The 15,787-nt window shown below is 38.0% G+C and overlaps 1 long non-coding RNA gene across 2 annotated transcripts in view; it reads right to left on the reverse strand.

Annotated features, from left to right (window-relative positions):
* Positions 1–1,098: 1,098 nt before the first annotated feature.
* The window catches only part of LOC102027480, a 42,044-nt gene continuing 27,355 nt past the window's right edge, over positions 1,099–15,787 (reverse strand). The window contains exons 3-4 of one of the 2 annotated variants that reach the window (XR_001234637.1): positions 15,451–15,597; positions 1,099–1,267 (exon numbers count right to left, since the gene is read on the reverse strand). This is a non-coding gene — a long non-coding RNA (uncharacterized LOC102027480). Of the gene's footprint in view, positions 1,268–13,010; positions 13,491–15,450; positions 15,598–15,787 lie in introns of those variants that run through there. The other variant, XR_001234636.1, reaches the window with a different exon arrangement.

The raw sequence follows: 15,787 nt of genomic DNA on the forward strand, positions 1-15,787 counted from the left end.
GATATAAAGAGGAGTATCTTTCTTAACCAAACTGTTATTTTTATTTGTCTTTTCCTCCACTTTCATTTTTATATGGCATTGCACTCAGGTTTGTAAACTCTGAATGTGGGTTTGTATTTACGTAACCCCCCACAACCGAAACTAAAATATGGCGGCTCTCTCCTGATCATCTGAACACTTATCGATTGTACACCTCCCAGGGTGACCCGGAGAGTTCTATCACTTCTTGATAAACAGAGAGAAGAGACTGAGGCTTAGACCTGAGAGCAACTTTCCCTGGTTATGTTTTATAATTAGAACTCCAACAATATCTTTTTATCAGAAATATACCTAGTATGAAATAAGTACTGCCCGGTGGATGGGCTGAGTTAGGTTGGTGAGAAAAATTGCTTTATTTCCTTGATGCTGAAATTAATGATTTCAAAACTTACACAAAGTATTTAGTTTTATTTTCCTTTTTTGCTTAATTGTAAAACACTTGACCATTAAAAGTAGCACCCATAACAATTCAAAATCAAAGTAATTTTCAAATTATAACATGTCTTCTTGTAAAGAAACAGAGTCATATTTCAAGAAGATCTTTATAATGTTAAGATAAATACCACTCTAATAGTTTTTCAATATAACTAGGTATTTTCCCTACTTTATTGCATTGTAGTCATGAATTACATGTGATTTATCCTGGTTAAGTTTAAACTCTTTAATATCAGAAAATATAGCAATGTATAAAATGACAATTAAAAATCCTCACAGTGCTAGGATTTTCCCTACTTTATTGGATTGTAGTCATGAATTACATGTATATGTATATGTAGTCATGAATTACATATAATATAACTAGGTATTTTCCCTACTTTATTGCATTGTAGTCATGAATTACATGTGATTTATCCTGGTTAAGTTTAAACTCTTTAATATCAGAAAATATAGCAATGTATAAAATGACAATTAAAAATCCTCACAGTGCCCAAATCTTTAAAGTGACCACAATGAACTCAAAATTGAAGGTCATATATGACTATTTAAATTTACTAAAATTATTCATTTAATTATAATTATATAATGTAGCCTTCTAAAATATTTTGTAGAGGGCTGGGGATATAGCTTAGCAGCACAAAAAGGAGGGCTTTCATTCTGCTCTGTTCGGGGACAAAGGTTTACACATACTTGCAAAATTGTGAAAATCAAAATTGCAGAGTTGGAAAGACCCGTGAGGCTCATCTCGTCTCATTTCATTCTCCAGCTCCGCGTCGGAGTCTGAGGTGACCTGCAGGCCAGGGGCAGAAGCAGCGGGACAGTTAATGTCCACATTCTTCCTTTCTACCAAGCAATTCCCGTCATCATTGGGGAGGTTCACTGCAACCTTCTGAGCAACTTCAGTTTAACAAGAATTATGCAGTTTAACAAGAATAAACTGAAAATCATTTCTACAACACTCATTTTGTACCTGAGAATCTGAGGTCCTGAAAAGTAACTGTTTTTAATAAAGTCAAACACTTTATAGAAAAATGCTAGAATTGCAGTATTGGTCTTCACTTTCAATATTTTATATGAAGGGGTAGACGGTTCGCAATAAAATGACTGAAATAATCACACTTTCTATAATGTAAAAAGTAAATGCAAAGAACTGATCAAAAGCAAATATTTCAGAACGTAAGCATAGTTCAGGTTTATTCTATGTGATGACCTATTGAGTGAATATTTTAAGTATATAAAGAACAAAATTACCTTGAAGAGAAATCTAACTATTTTCTGTTGACCATGCAGTGCTATTGTACACTGTGCAGGGTAATTGCTATGATCTTAGGGAAGTGTATTTATCTTTTATTTTCTGATAATGCCGGTCTTCAACTGGGCCTAAACGTTGCACTGATTGCTGCTAGTGACAATGTGGAGCTGCTGTCACGATCAATCTTGGCAGGAGGGCTGGCGGCTGGCAGCTCGTGACACATTGGAAAAGTTCAGTGATTCAGCTACAAAGAGAGGAAGAAAACAAGCCAACAGAACCCCTGGAACTTGTACTAGCTTTTCCTGACCTGCACATTTTGGTTCCATAAACAGGAGGTGGCACGCAATTATTATTGTCCACATGGACTCATCAAACTCAGGGCAAAAATATGCAAGGCCATAGAGATAGTGCTTCCTTGACAGTTCAAAATGCATTGACTTGGCAGAAGAGATATGTTCATGCTGTTATAGAAGTACGTGTGCACACATATAGTCATTTAGATGTACATGGATAAGTGTATACTGTATATCTTCATAGAAAAGAAAAAGACATCAGCATCTAAAGATGCATCAAAGTGAGACTAAAGTCTTGGCTGCATCGTGAATGACATTGCTGTGACCTAACTGTGAACTTTTCCGCAGTTTACTGCCTTTTTGTTGTTCAAATAAAGATGAATTTCAATATTTCCTGTGCTTGCATAATCTGGTGTCAAATTCCAAACTGTTAGCAGCTTTTGCACATATAAATTATTGGGCTATGGCTTTGCAGTGTCTGGCGTGCTGCTATTTTAAGCATCTTGCGCCTCCCCTCAGCCCTCTCCTTGCCGGTATGACGCTTACAGACCCATTAGAGGGAACAGAACTGCTGCTAGCGCACAGCGTCAGTGGTATATATTAGAAGCCAGATTGCTCAGAGCATACATATTTGATGAAGCATGCCTAAAATAAAAGGTTATAATATTTAATAGTCTACAGAAGATGAGTAAAAATGTATGGGAAGTCATCTCGGGATGCCATAAGCCAAGATTAGGAAAAGCATTCTTTGTGAATTTAAGAAGATTATTCTATAAACTTTAACAATAGCAAGTGAATTTAGTTTTTATTTACGTGATAAAATTATTAATGCATGGCTGAATTCAAATACAATAATAAATATGCTTAATTAATTTTATGTTTTAAGCTTATGGTATGAGCAAATTGTTTCTAAAGAGAAAGCGCAGTGAGACTAATGCCCTCTGGAAAATTATCCTTTTTTAATTAACAATATTGTATTGTATTGTTGTGATGCTTTTTGAAATGTTATCTCTCTGAATAATTAAAAATTTGAAATCATCCAAATAGCAACATGTTTGCTATTTGTGGTCTTCTTGTCATTAAAAATGGTATGTGTTAAGAGGAAAATAAATCTGCTAATAAAAGTATATAAACTTATTCAGCACAGAGAAACTTTTTTCCAAAAATTTCATTGAATTTTATTAACAATAAGGTTCTACTGATGTTTCAGATAAATAACAATGCATTTAAAACATAATGTATTGGCTCTTATTTCTGTGTATTTCTCCTTTGGCTGTAGTTGTTATGTCACACCCATACAAATGACTTTTTCTTTTGTGTTCCTCTAGTGTCAGTTTGATGTCTGATGGCCTCAGGACTGTCTTTCTGTTGAATGGCCTCAAAGTTCCATGCAAAAAGGCCTTTATGAATCAAAGATTACACTGTGTATCCTGCCTGTGGAAAAATCTGAGAAAACTTAGTGTCTGGAAGAATTTGTTGCCTCCACGCTAAATTCCAGGTGGTAGTGGAGTGGAGTGGATTGTTGGTCATTTAAGACATGACAATTGCTGGTCGTGTTGGGACTGCACTCTATACAGAGAGGGTTATTACTAAAGACCATTATAAATAGGTCACTGCAGCAGGGAAAGCATGGATTAGCATAAATTGTTTACAGCTTCTTACCTAAAAAGTAACAAAACAATTATTTTAAAATTAATGTTGTTCTTTTCTTTGAATGAAGGAATGTTGGACCCTTCAGTTCAATAAAATAGCTTATTTCAATGCAAGTTAGAATAAACAGACTTGTACCATGAGCATACATTTTTCAAAGATCAGAATTATTTAACCATGAATGGAGATTTAAGACTTATTGTTCAAATCAGTATTCATATAGCTTTAAACCTTCAAGAAATGAACGGATGGAACAGACCCAGTTTTATTCTATGTTGCCAGAGTGTGGTATTAATGCTATTTTTTCCGTTTCATAACCAAAGTTCCATGCATAGTCTGGATTGTCATTTTCATAGTAAAAGATACTGTTGTGTAGAATTTTTAAAACAAACTATACAGTTACTGTGGTAGAGAAATGGATTCCCTTTGTAGATGGTGTTTGAGATAAATGGGGGAATGTAAGGATTTGTAGAGGTCATTTGTTTAAAAAAAATGAAATGAAAAGCATTTTAATAATAATTTATTTCAATTTCCAGTGTATACATTTTTAAAGTTAAGATAGATAGCATTTACTTGTGATAAGATCCACATTCAATTAATCATTTTCTTCTTCAAAGCCTTGAAAGGTAGTAATTTTTATGTTTCCTATGCTTTATATTCTACCATTTTTCACTTATATTACATCTACATGCAAGCAAGATTTAAGAGTAGAAAATGTCAAAAATAGATTATAAAATTTATTATGATGTGGGAAACCATCTTGAGAGTAATTTGGAACTGAGAAGAATACCAGCATATGCAGCACTGTAAATTGTTCTGTAGAAGTGGGGAAGTATAAGCGAAAGTAATTGCGTGTGGTGCTTATTTGTATACTACATGTAGATGTGCCTAACGTGGCTGCCCCTTGTTGCTATTTTCTTTTCTTTTCTTCTTTATTCTTTGCTGATACCATCCAGTTAGCCAATAACTAGGTAGAGTTGTCTGGTTGCTAAGTCTTTCTCTAAAATAGTTTAAATACAGTTATAGAACTACCTAAGGTCAGACTGGCTAAACTACTGACATAGCTTTGAAATAGTATTTACAGAGAATATTGCATTAAATTATGCAAAATGCATTTCTCCAAATGACTTTTCAAATACTATGTGTATATGCTTTATTTTTCAGAGCAACCTAACTTCTAACCAACAAAAAAACTGCATCACACCTATTGTCCAGGGTGGATTTGATGGTCGAATCCAAGTTCATTTGCTCCTGCTGGGATGACATTCTCTCATCTCTACAGTGGCAGACGTTTTCTTGTGATTTTTCATGTGCGTGTTTGTACTACATAGCATTTAATATTTCCTTTCCTTGTGGGGAAATCCTTCTAAATTGTTGGTGAGAAAGTAAACTACTACAATCAAAGCATTATGGAAATCAGTCCAAAGATTCCTCAGAAACCTGAAACTAGAAATTCCATTTGACCCAGCTCTTCTTTCTAGATGTTTTCCTGAAACAGGTAAAGACATCGTAATACAGTGATACATGCATTCCCATGTTTATAGCAGCACAGCTCATAATAGCTAAAACTTGGAAGAGGCCTATGTGTCCATCAAGAAATGAACAAATAAATAGACATGGTATGCATATACAATGGAATACTACTATGCCATAAAAATGATAAACTCAGGACATTTGTTGGAAAATGGATACATCTGGAGACCAAATGTTAAGCAAAATACAGCCACATAAGCTTAATTATCACGTGGTTTTCCTTATGTGAGAAACCCAAATGGTAAATAAAGAGCAAAATAAAAGATAGTAAGAAGCCTTAAAGTGTACCTTTCCAAGGCAGGGAATCAAAAGAAAGAGGGAAAGGGGAGGGAGAGGAGAAAAAGGGAGTTGAGAAGAGGAATCAGGAGATGCTGTGTCCATGAACCAACTCCACACAAACAATGGAAAACTTACATCTTGTAAAGATGTACAGAAAGGAGGAGCATCAGGGCTGGAGGAGGGGAGGGAAGGGGCTGGAGAAGGGAATGATGTGTGAGGTCCATGTCTGTCGCTGTGCAGAAGCTTTTCAATTCCGTATAATTCTAGTTGTTAGCTCCTGATCAGGTCTGCAGTTCTATGCATAACGTCCACGCCGACACCTCTGACTTTTTTCCTTCTGCCAGTACCATGCTACTTTTATCACAGTGGCTTTGTACTGTAGCTTCAGTTTGAGACTATGGCGCCTTCTGCTTTGCGCTTTTAACCCAGGATTGCTGTCGCTGTTCGGGACCTGTTCCGGGTTCCATACGAATTTTAGGATTGTTTTCTCTAGTTCTGTTAAGAACGTCATTGGAACATTGACTGCGATTTCATTAATCTGTTCATTAACTTTGGAGTATGGCCAACACGATCCTGTTGCCTCTGCCTATTTACGGATAAGACAAATCTTTCCGTTTTCTGACGTTCTCTTCCATCTCCATCTCAGAGTGCTGTACTTTTCATTGCAGAGGTCTTTTACTTCATTCGATCAATTCTTAAAGTTTTTATTTCTCTTGGCTCTCTTGTAAATGGTATTTTTAAATTTCTCTCTTAGTGGTTTCATTATTAGTATACAGGAGTGCTGATGATTTTTTGTTTTGACTGTATGCTGCTCTGTTTATAAATTGGGTTACTAATTCTAAGAGTTTTTGGTGGAATTTTTTTGTCTGCTATTTAGAGGATTATATTGTCTTCAAACAATCACAATTTGACTTCTTCCATATATATCACTTTTATTTGTTTTGGTTACCTAATTGCTCTTGCTAATGTGTGGAGTTCTATGTTGAATAGGACAGGTGGTAGTGGACAACTTTGTCTTGTCTCTGATTTTGGAAGGAAAGCATTCATTTTTTCCCCATTTCATATGATGTAGACAGTACGTTTGTCATAAATGGTTTTTATTAGGTTGAGATAAAGTACTTCTATACAAATTTTCTTTATTTCCTTTTTTCTTTTTTTTTTTTTTTTTGGTTTTTTCTCCGGTACCGGGAACTGAACTCACGACCTTGTGCTTGCCAGGCAGGCGCTTTTGCCGCTGAGCTAAATCCCCAGCCCCTCCTTTTTTCTTTTTGTCTTTTTGAAACAGGGTTCCGCTATGCAGTACAGGCTGGCCTTGAACTTACTTTGTAGCCCAGGCTAGACTCAAATTCACAGAGATCCTCTTGCTTCTGCCTCCCAAGTGTTCAGATTACAGGAGTGCACCACCATGCCTGCCTTCTATACCCCTTCTTTACAGTGATTTTTAACATGAAATGACCTCAGGTTTTGTGAAAGGCTTTTTCTGCACCTATTGGGATTATCACATAATTTTGTTCTTGTTTCTGTTTATGTGGTATGTTACATTTATTGATTTGCACATGTTGAACCATCTTTACATCCCTGGGATGAAGCCTACTTAATCTTGATATATGATCTTTCTGATTATTCATAGCATTCTGTTTGCCAGTGTTTTATTGAGAATTCTTGCATCTATATTCCTTAAAGAGATTGGTCTATAGTTTTCATTTTTAGTTGAATCTTTGTCTGGCTAAGGGCAGAACCTGACTAGCAGCAAAGCAGGTTTCCCTCCCTCCCTCTTTACTCTTTCTTTTCTTTTTTATATTTTTGAGACAGGGTCTTCACTCTGTTCTTGAACTCACTTTGTAACCCAGGCTGACCTCGAACTTGTAATGATCCTCCTGCCATAGCCTCCGGCATGCTGGGATTACAGGCATGCACCACCACACCTGGCAAATACTTTCATATAAACTCTCTCCCTCAACGTACAGGCTCTCACAGTAACATTTTCCCCATGAACCACAAGTAAGTCTTTGTTTCTAAATTTGCCGACTAACTGAACAACAGGAGAAAGGTAGAATAGTGTTATGAAGTCATTCCGTTCTTCAAGAAAAATCATGACTACACCGTGAAGCAGATAAAAATAAGAAGAGTCATCTGCATTTGCTCCTTGGTCAAATAGATACCTTGGAAATAGATACCACAAGAGGTGATCATAAAACTTTTTAAAATTTACTACACTTAAGACATTTTACCACTATTATTCTTCTATGTAATTCCTTCCTCTCTGAACACATAGTTGTATTATTGCTGCTTCATGAAGCAGTTCATTCTGAAGGTCCTATTTGTGAGTTTCCTTTTGGGCTTGCCTTGATGTTCTCAATCTGTTCTAAAGTTCTACTGAAAATTCTGTCCAAAATGACTGGACAATGGGTCTTCATCCACCTCACTAACTCTGGTGCGGTCCAACCTCCTTCTCTTCTCCCAAAGTTAAAATGATCATGAAAGGTAAATTTATTGGGATAATTCAGGACATCAAGTCAGCTGCAACAGTCACAGTTCCAGTAAAGACACTCAAGAAAGTCTCCCAGAGATTCCCAGACAGTGGCAAGAATGATGGAATAAGTGTACTTGAAGCTGGAGGGGATATTTTGAGGGGAAATAATTGCCATGTGTCTCTTACAGTAATACTTTTTATGATTTAAAAATTCACTCTGTTTTGATCACACAACACACTTATTTCTCTTTCATTTTTCCAAAATAGCAAACACATCTCACAACTACGTTAAAATCACTAAGGAAGGAGGCAATTGACATATTCCAAGTTGACCAGCTTAATAACATTTTTACAAATAACATGATCTAAAGAGTACTGTCAATCCGCTTCCATTTATTGAGAACTGTGAATTAGTTTTCCTGCTCCATTTGTACCCAAGTATGAATAAAGTATTTTTAAAGTATTTATAATTAGTATTTATAAAAGTATTTATAACTATGACTCAGTGTTCTACCACTGCATAAACATGGAATATGGAAAAGAACGTTCATGTTATGATAAAAGAAAATAATCTCAGGAAAGGAGAGTGGAACAAAGGTTGAATGGTAGAGAAATAGTCATGAAGATACTTGGGAGAGATTCCTTGTCAAGGAGAATGTGTAGCAGAAGCAGCGTACAGGCGTTGGTCAGGTGTGATAAACTCCATGGGAGAGGCAGTTGGGAGAGACAGTTGGCGGGGCATAGGCTGGCCCTCTCGTAGGTTATTCACAGTATGTCAAAGAACAGTCAAGGTGCCACTGGAACCAGCTGAAGAGTCCAAATAGGGAAGAAGATTTAGTAGAAATTAGGGACTTTAATCTCTTGTAGATCTGCATGAAGAATTTAACTTTTTAAAGGGGTAAGGCAGGAAGCTATAGGAAATGCTGAAACTAGGACGCAGACATATGAAAACATTTGCCAAGGACCAGAAAACAACAAAACATAGAAGAATAATCACATGAAATATATACCAAAAATATGACATTTGTAAGACAAACTTATCAACATACCTAATCCCAGTGTAATACTGGAGTTGAGAAAGAAATTGATTATAGCTTACCTTTCAGAAAAACCTGCTCATTGAGAAAGCACTATTGAGAAGACTGTACCTAAAGTTCTCATTCCAACAACAGCCAGCTTGATTTAAGTTTAATAATGACAATTTGTAGAAAATGGCTGTAGGAAAGAAAGTGTAGAGAGGAAAAATGTAGCACACAGTAATTCTTGATTTTGTTTTCCAGTTGGTGGGAAAATGCCATAGCATTTTGAACAAGGGAGAGATTGATTTGTTGAAAGAAAGGCTTAGTAGTTGTGGAAAAGTTGTGGTGGGAACTTCTACTTCTTAGTAGTTTGCTAGGAGCAGAAGTATAAAAGAAAGGGATGGGACAGTGTGCATGTTAGCTGTGACTCATGAAGCTAGTAAGAAGTCTCCTCACTCACATCTCCCACTTGTCATACTGGGGATGCCCCCAAGTCTGACTTGGTAGGAGAGATTCAAAATTTCACCTGTTATCCATTTCAAACATTTTGAACATTCATCCATTCTTTCCTGTTCTACTTTCTTTTGTATTTACTTTCTTATTTGTGTTACTGTGTTTCTACCACATTTATCATGTATGTTTTCTCATCCAAGTTCCACTGATTTATGCCATTTCTTTTTGGTCTGAAATTTTCCATGTACAGAGCCAGGACATTCTTTTATTTTTTAATCTGTCAATGTATCTATCTATCTATCTATCTATCTATCTATCTATCTATCTTCTATCTTTGAGACAGAGTCTCATTATGGAGTCCAGGCTGACCTCAAATTCACAGTGTGAATTTGCCTCACCTTCCCAAGTTATAGCAGGTACCACAATTTCTAGATGCTTTAATCATGTCAAGGGAAAAAGTATCGTTCTGCATGTATGGTGGTATTTCACATTTCATTGAGGTTATTGCAGGGTAGTCTCTCTACCTTATTCTCCCTTAGGTATGTTTTCATTTCTTCCATTTCAAAATTCCAATTTTCAGTGACATATACATGTGTACTTATGTAAATAAATATGTGTAATGTGTTGCCGTAATCTGAAGATGGAACAAACATGCAAGGGCCCCATGTATGAATCACAAAGGAAGAATTCATGGAGTGAAGATTAAAAGAGCAAGTGCAAACATTGGAGAAGGAGCCCATACTTCACTGGTGAGAGAAAGATATGACAGAGAGACGCAAAAATTATTAAAAAGGGAAAGAAAATACAATGCCAAAACACTCTTGGTGAAACTCCTTTGTGAAGGAAGTAATATAACAAATGAAGCAGAGAAATCAACAATACCACCACTGGATTAATAAGATAAGGGACTAGTTTTCATGCCTGAGAATATGTAGTAAATTGAAAGGAATGGAAACAGAACTGAGAGGTACTCAAGGCTACTTAGGGGACAATAAGTTAGAGGGTGACTGTTGAACAGAACAGTGACAGGCTTCTAGCAGATCTGCTAAGGCCTTCACATGGAGACAAGTATCACAGCCCAAGGCTCTGCAAAGATGAAGAGACATTATTTGTTTTGATTCATGCTTTGCACTCATTTCCTCCCAGGAGCTGATTTGAGTAGGAGTGAAAGCCAGGTCATATGCAGGCCAGCTGCCCGATGGGAAGGGAGACAGGGACAGCTGTATGATGGGAAGGGAGACAGGGACCCATGAAGTAGCTGGCAAAACAAGCTTCCTTCAGAAGTATTAAGCAAGATATACTCATGAAATAAGAGTTTCTGATGGAACTAAACTGAAATGCTACCTGGACAAAGAGGACAGTAGGCCATGTGTAAACTGAAAGTATTGTCATCAGTGTGTATCTGAGGGAACAGAAAGTCACCACATACAACAGGAAGTCACCACACACAACAGGAAGTCACCACACACAACAGGAAGTCACCACATACAACAGGAAATCAACACATGTGGTGAGAAGGAAGTGACTATGGACGACAGAAAAAGCTACAGCCCTGACACACAAATGGAATTTCGAGGTGGCTTGAAACAGTCTCAGAAGCTGACTGATTGCCTCTTCTGGTTAACAGTCATTAAGAACTGGTGTACCTCTGTGACTTTGTTCTATTTGTTTTATTCAAAATACCTCAGAAGAATCAGAAATCTTTTTAGTTTGGATCATTCTGTGTCAGACCTAGATGAACCCTAGCATTTGAATTCCTAAAGAATTGATAGATGATGTGGGGTGCCAGGGAGAGAGGTGAGAACACATGACAGGGTAGGGAACTGAGGCTTAGTGAGAGCAGCAAGGAGAAAGGTGCATTCTATGTGGCTCAGAAGACTTCCATTCTGGTTCTGCCTCCTTCATGAATAGGACGAAAACAAAGCGTCATGTTCAAAACCAAACTGAGCCAACTGCTTCTTTTCAACACCGTCCCGTGCACCCTGTCTAGCAAGGGAAATGATCTTCCTCTTTGTGGCCTTGAGAATGTGTGGGCCCTGTGTGACTCCTCAGGGCATGATGGCAGTGTCTGTACATAGTTGTCAGGAGATGAATTATTGAATTCCCTGATCACAGGGAAAGAAGTAGAACTGAGACTTTCTGAGGCTGTCAAGATCAAGACCCAGAATAGCAATCATGACAGGGAAGGTCATGAGTTAAGCCATATGGCTGGGGTTACAAGAACTCTTATGAGATTATTTTGGACAGTTTCTATTATGTACTAAGTTTTCTCTCTTAGGAGTATAGCACTAGTGGGAAAATAGCTGTCCACTGATTTTGAATTCTTTCAACTTTTGGTAGAGGTGGAGAGTAGGTATTACTTGCCCCTATAGATTATATAAGGTAATCAAAATAACAGGAACTTCTCTTCCCACTGGGTTAATTTTCTGGAGCCCTAAATATCTTCTGATAACCAGAAATTAATTTTGTGAAGCTCTTTTAAATAGCAGAGTCCATAATTTGGTATAAGTTTCCTCTTTTCCCTTCTCTCTGGGAATGTCAGTGTCTAGATTATACCGAACATCCAAATGCATCTTGGACAAAGTGAGGAGAGCAAATACAAACAGGAGATTGAGGGAGCTCAGTGTAATAGCAGCACATGCTTTGCCAAGACACGGGGTGTGACACATGCAGGGTGCAAAACAAGAAAAGAAGCTGATGGGTCCACAAGTCCAGTAGGGCCAAACATTGCAGTTTCAGCAGGAAAAATGATAGTTCTTGTGCAATCTCTTTGGCATTCCTACTTTTAAGGTCATAGCTCAGTTTAGACCATCACTGTGGAATGACCTTGGTATCACTCCTCACTATTTATTCATATTGAATTGTTCTTTATAGAGTTATTTTTTCTATACTTTTTTCTTACCCCAGTGGTTAATAAATAATAGTAATTTTTGGATGTCTCACTTGGCTGTGTGTTTTTGTATTCCTTCAATTAATGTTTCAAGTTTTACAGGTTATAACTTAGAAATATGTACAAATAATAACTGCATAAATGTCATAGATATTTTACTTATCAGAAAGTAATGCTCCTAGGAAAAAGACTTCTACATTTTTTTGTTTGTTTGTTTATTTCCGGTACTGGGAATTGAACTCATGACCTTGCACTTGCCCGGCAGGCGCTGTGCCATTGAGCTAAATCCCCAGCCCCAAGACTTTTACATTTTTTATTGTAGAGTTGCAAATAATAAAAAGAGAACTTACCATTTATTGAATACCTATCCTATTATTCATCATTAAATATCATTGTTTTTAATACAAATAATACGATTTTCTTATAGTTGTTTTATGGATAATATGTAAAACATGTTGCATATTGACTCAGAGTATTTTAACCATCAAATGATATTACTTATAGACTTCTATTCTTTTATTTTTGTGCAAAGCTCAAAGCAATAACTTGAGCAACTATAAGTTAGTGGATACAGGGGCTGGGGATTTAGCTCAGCGGCACAGCACCTGCCTGGCATGCACAATGTCGTTAGTCTGATTCCCGGTACCAGAAAAAACAACAACAACAAAAAAAAGTTAGTGGATACATAGCATGAGACAAGGCATTATTTACTGTTGCTTTTTAAAGTAAATAACAGAATTTATTTGCCTATAAAGAAACCGAGACTAGTAGAAGATAAAAAGTTTGGCCACGATTCAAGATCTCTTGATTTTCTGACTTTTCCCTTCTTGTTCTACTGTCTACTCCTGCACCTGCTCTCTCCTCTAGGAAACATTTACAGCTGGTTTTAACCTGGCTTCTTTGTCCTCTGGGTGGTGTCAGTCAATGCATAGCACAGTCATCATCACACAGCAGGAAGTGAAGAAGCAGGATCCCCGGGCTCTTCCCTTGCAGGTTGCAGCTCAGGTTCTGCTGTATTCCAGCACCACAGGCACCGCCTCTGCTCATCAGCTGTCTCCTACAGCCATTTGTCTCTGTGGAGATCAAATGCTCCAACTGCTTGCTTTTTCAGACTTGGTGCCATGATGGATTCTCCCTTACTGAAGACACGGGGGTCCCTTATCATACAATGCTGGCAAACACAAGCCAGTAAACACCACTGTAAATTAGTCATTCTTTAAAAACTATTAAGTCTCTTCTATTCTTTTCCTGAGAGCACAACTCCTTTGACAGATACAGAAACTATCATTAGAACCAGCTACACAAAAGAGATCCAAGTAAAATCCTGGCATTGAGTAAATGCGTATGTCTTAGTTAGTTTTCTCTCATTGCTGAAACAAAATACCTAGAGCCCAAAATTAAGGGAGGAAAGGTTTATTTAGCTCACAGTTTGTGGAAGTTTCAGTCTGTAATCAGTAGGTTTCAAGGCAGGGTGGCATGGCTGAGGGGTCACAGTTGTTGGTGGTAGAAGACTTAAAACTAACCAAAGCTAAAAGCAGGAGAGCAGTCCTCTTTTGCTCCCTTATATTGCATGCAGGGTACTCGCCTAGAGCGGGTATAGCACTCACATCATCTCGGTGCTCTGCTCTTGCACAGGCTCAGGATGTTTACAGAGTGAGGACCCTGGCCCCCTGCTGACTCGCTTAGTTAAGCTTCTACACTTCTCAGGTTCACACAGTGTATCAGCCATTACATCATATGGGGGAATTATATTCTTTTAAAGGGAAATGGGACATGAGGACCAGTAGCACATAGTGGCATCCTGTTGGAGTGCAGGTGATTGTGGCTGTGTTCCTATAGCTAGAGTGAGAAGGGAAATAATTAAGGCAGAGGCGTGCAGTTTCAGGGGGCCTTGAAGAGGGTCCACTGAAAGACACTCATGCAGGCTCAGCTGGAGGTGCATGTGGGAAACTCAGGGCCATCAGACAGCTTCAAACATGGCCTCAATGCTCTATAGCACTAGGCTGAACATCAGTCCCAGCTCCCAGCTGAAGTCATCACAGAGGCATAGCACGTGTGACTCTATGAGAATTTTTGTTTTACTAAAGAAAGAGAAGCAGGGGTGGGGAGTGCTACTAAGTCATGGGATGGAGGTATCTCAGCAGACAGACTCAAGCCTAGGAACATTAACACCTAAATCATCTAAAGGGGGTTTCATGTGCTGAAGTAACTCTTCCCTACTAGAAGAGGAACATTCCACGAACTGTCCTTCCTCTCACCTCTAAAGTCCCAGCCTCAAAACAAGAGTCAGAGGAGCCCAGACAGAGGAGATAAAGGACTCCTCCAGCAGAGAACACTCTAAACAACAAAACACTTGCAGAATATTTGCGAAACACAAGTAAAGGAAACTGTGGATGACATCAGAGTAGTCTCTGAAAATGTTAGATCAATAAGCATAAAAATATATCAATATATTCATCAAAGAGTAGTAATTTTATACATTGATCCATCTAGCCCCTAGTGGCATGGGCAGTTCATTAGTTAGCTAATTGATTTATAGCAATCAATAGGGTTGAATTGCCAGAGCAGTTGTTGTAAACTTCTGTAAGAGGTCAATCTACAGGCCAAATCTGGCCAGCTGTCTGGCTGTGGTAAATGCTGGGGTTATTGTCCACATTTTAGAATGCATATGGAGAACAGATATATTTAATAACATGGAGGATCTTCACGCTGGTACTCATGTCTGGGAAATGAGTTGTCACCTTAGGGAGGATAAAGCAAAAGTGCTGTGCTTACCCTTCATGTCTGTGGTAGTAAATTGAAGAAACTACTGCACCCAGGCAGGACAGAAGAATGTGCCTCCAACCGCAAGGCATTGAAGATGTGGGATCTTCCTCCAATGGCCCTGTATGAACTGCTTTAAGGTCTGGCTGAAAATGGCAGGAGAACTTTGCTGAATAAAAATATAATTGGGAGGTGACATTAACCCCAACTGAGATTACAGATGTGTGATTTTGCTGGATCAAAGACAGCCTCTGGTGTATGGCATGAGATATTGTTCTAGCATTGCTCTTTCATTTCACCTCCTTCAAAAAAGATCACCTATCATTTTCCCCCTTGAGACTTGGACAGCCATGGGATAATTTCCTTACCTCAGGATAATGTCAACTCTCACCCTCTCTGCAAAATATGCTTTTCAGGTATGTTAATCTTCTTAACAGCATAAAGAACACCATGCTCCCTGTTCACTGATGATATTGTGCTAACCAGACCCGCTGAGCAGGGCACCGCAAATGTTACTGTGAATGTAGGAGAGGAGAACAACATGAATCCCATGAAATCCAGGGTTCTGATAAATGGGAAAATGTTCTAACATTCCAGTGATCTGGAAGGCAATTGTCTGAATCTTATACTACTGCTCACATAATGAAACAGGCACCTTTTAGTAGGATGTTCTGACCCATTGATCAAAGTCTATTAGGGTGACAC

The sequence above is a fragment of the Chinchilla lanigera genome, unplaced genomic scaffold (genome assembly GCF_000276665.1).
Source record: "Chinchilla lanigera isolate Chin_1 unplaced genomic scaffold, ChiLan1.0 scaffold00003, whole genome shotgun sequence".
NCBI classification, from domain to species: domain Eukaryota; kingdom Metazoa; phylum Chordata; class Mammalia; order Rodentia; family Chinchillidae; genus Chinchilla; species Chinchilla lanigera.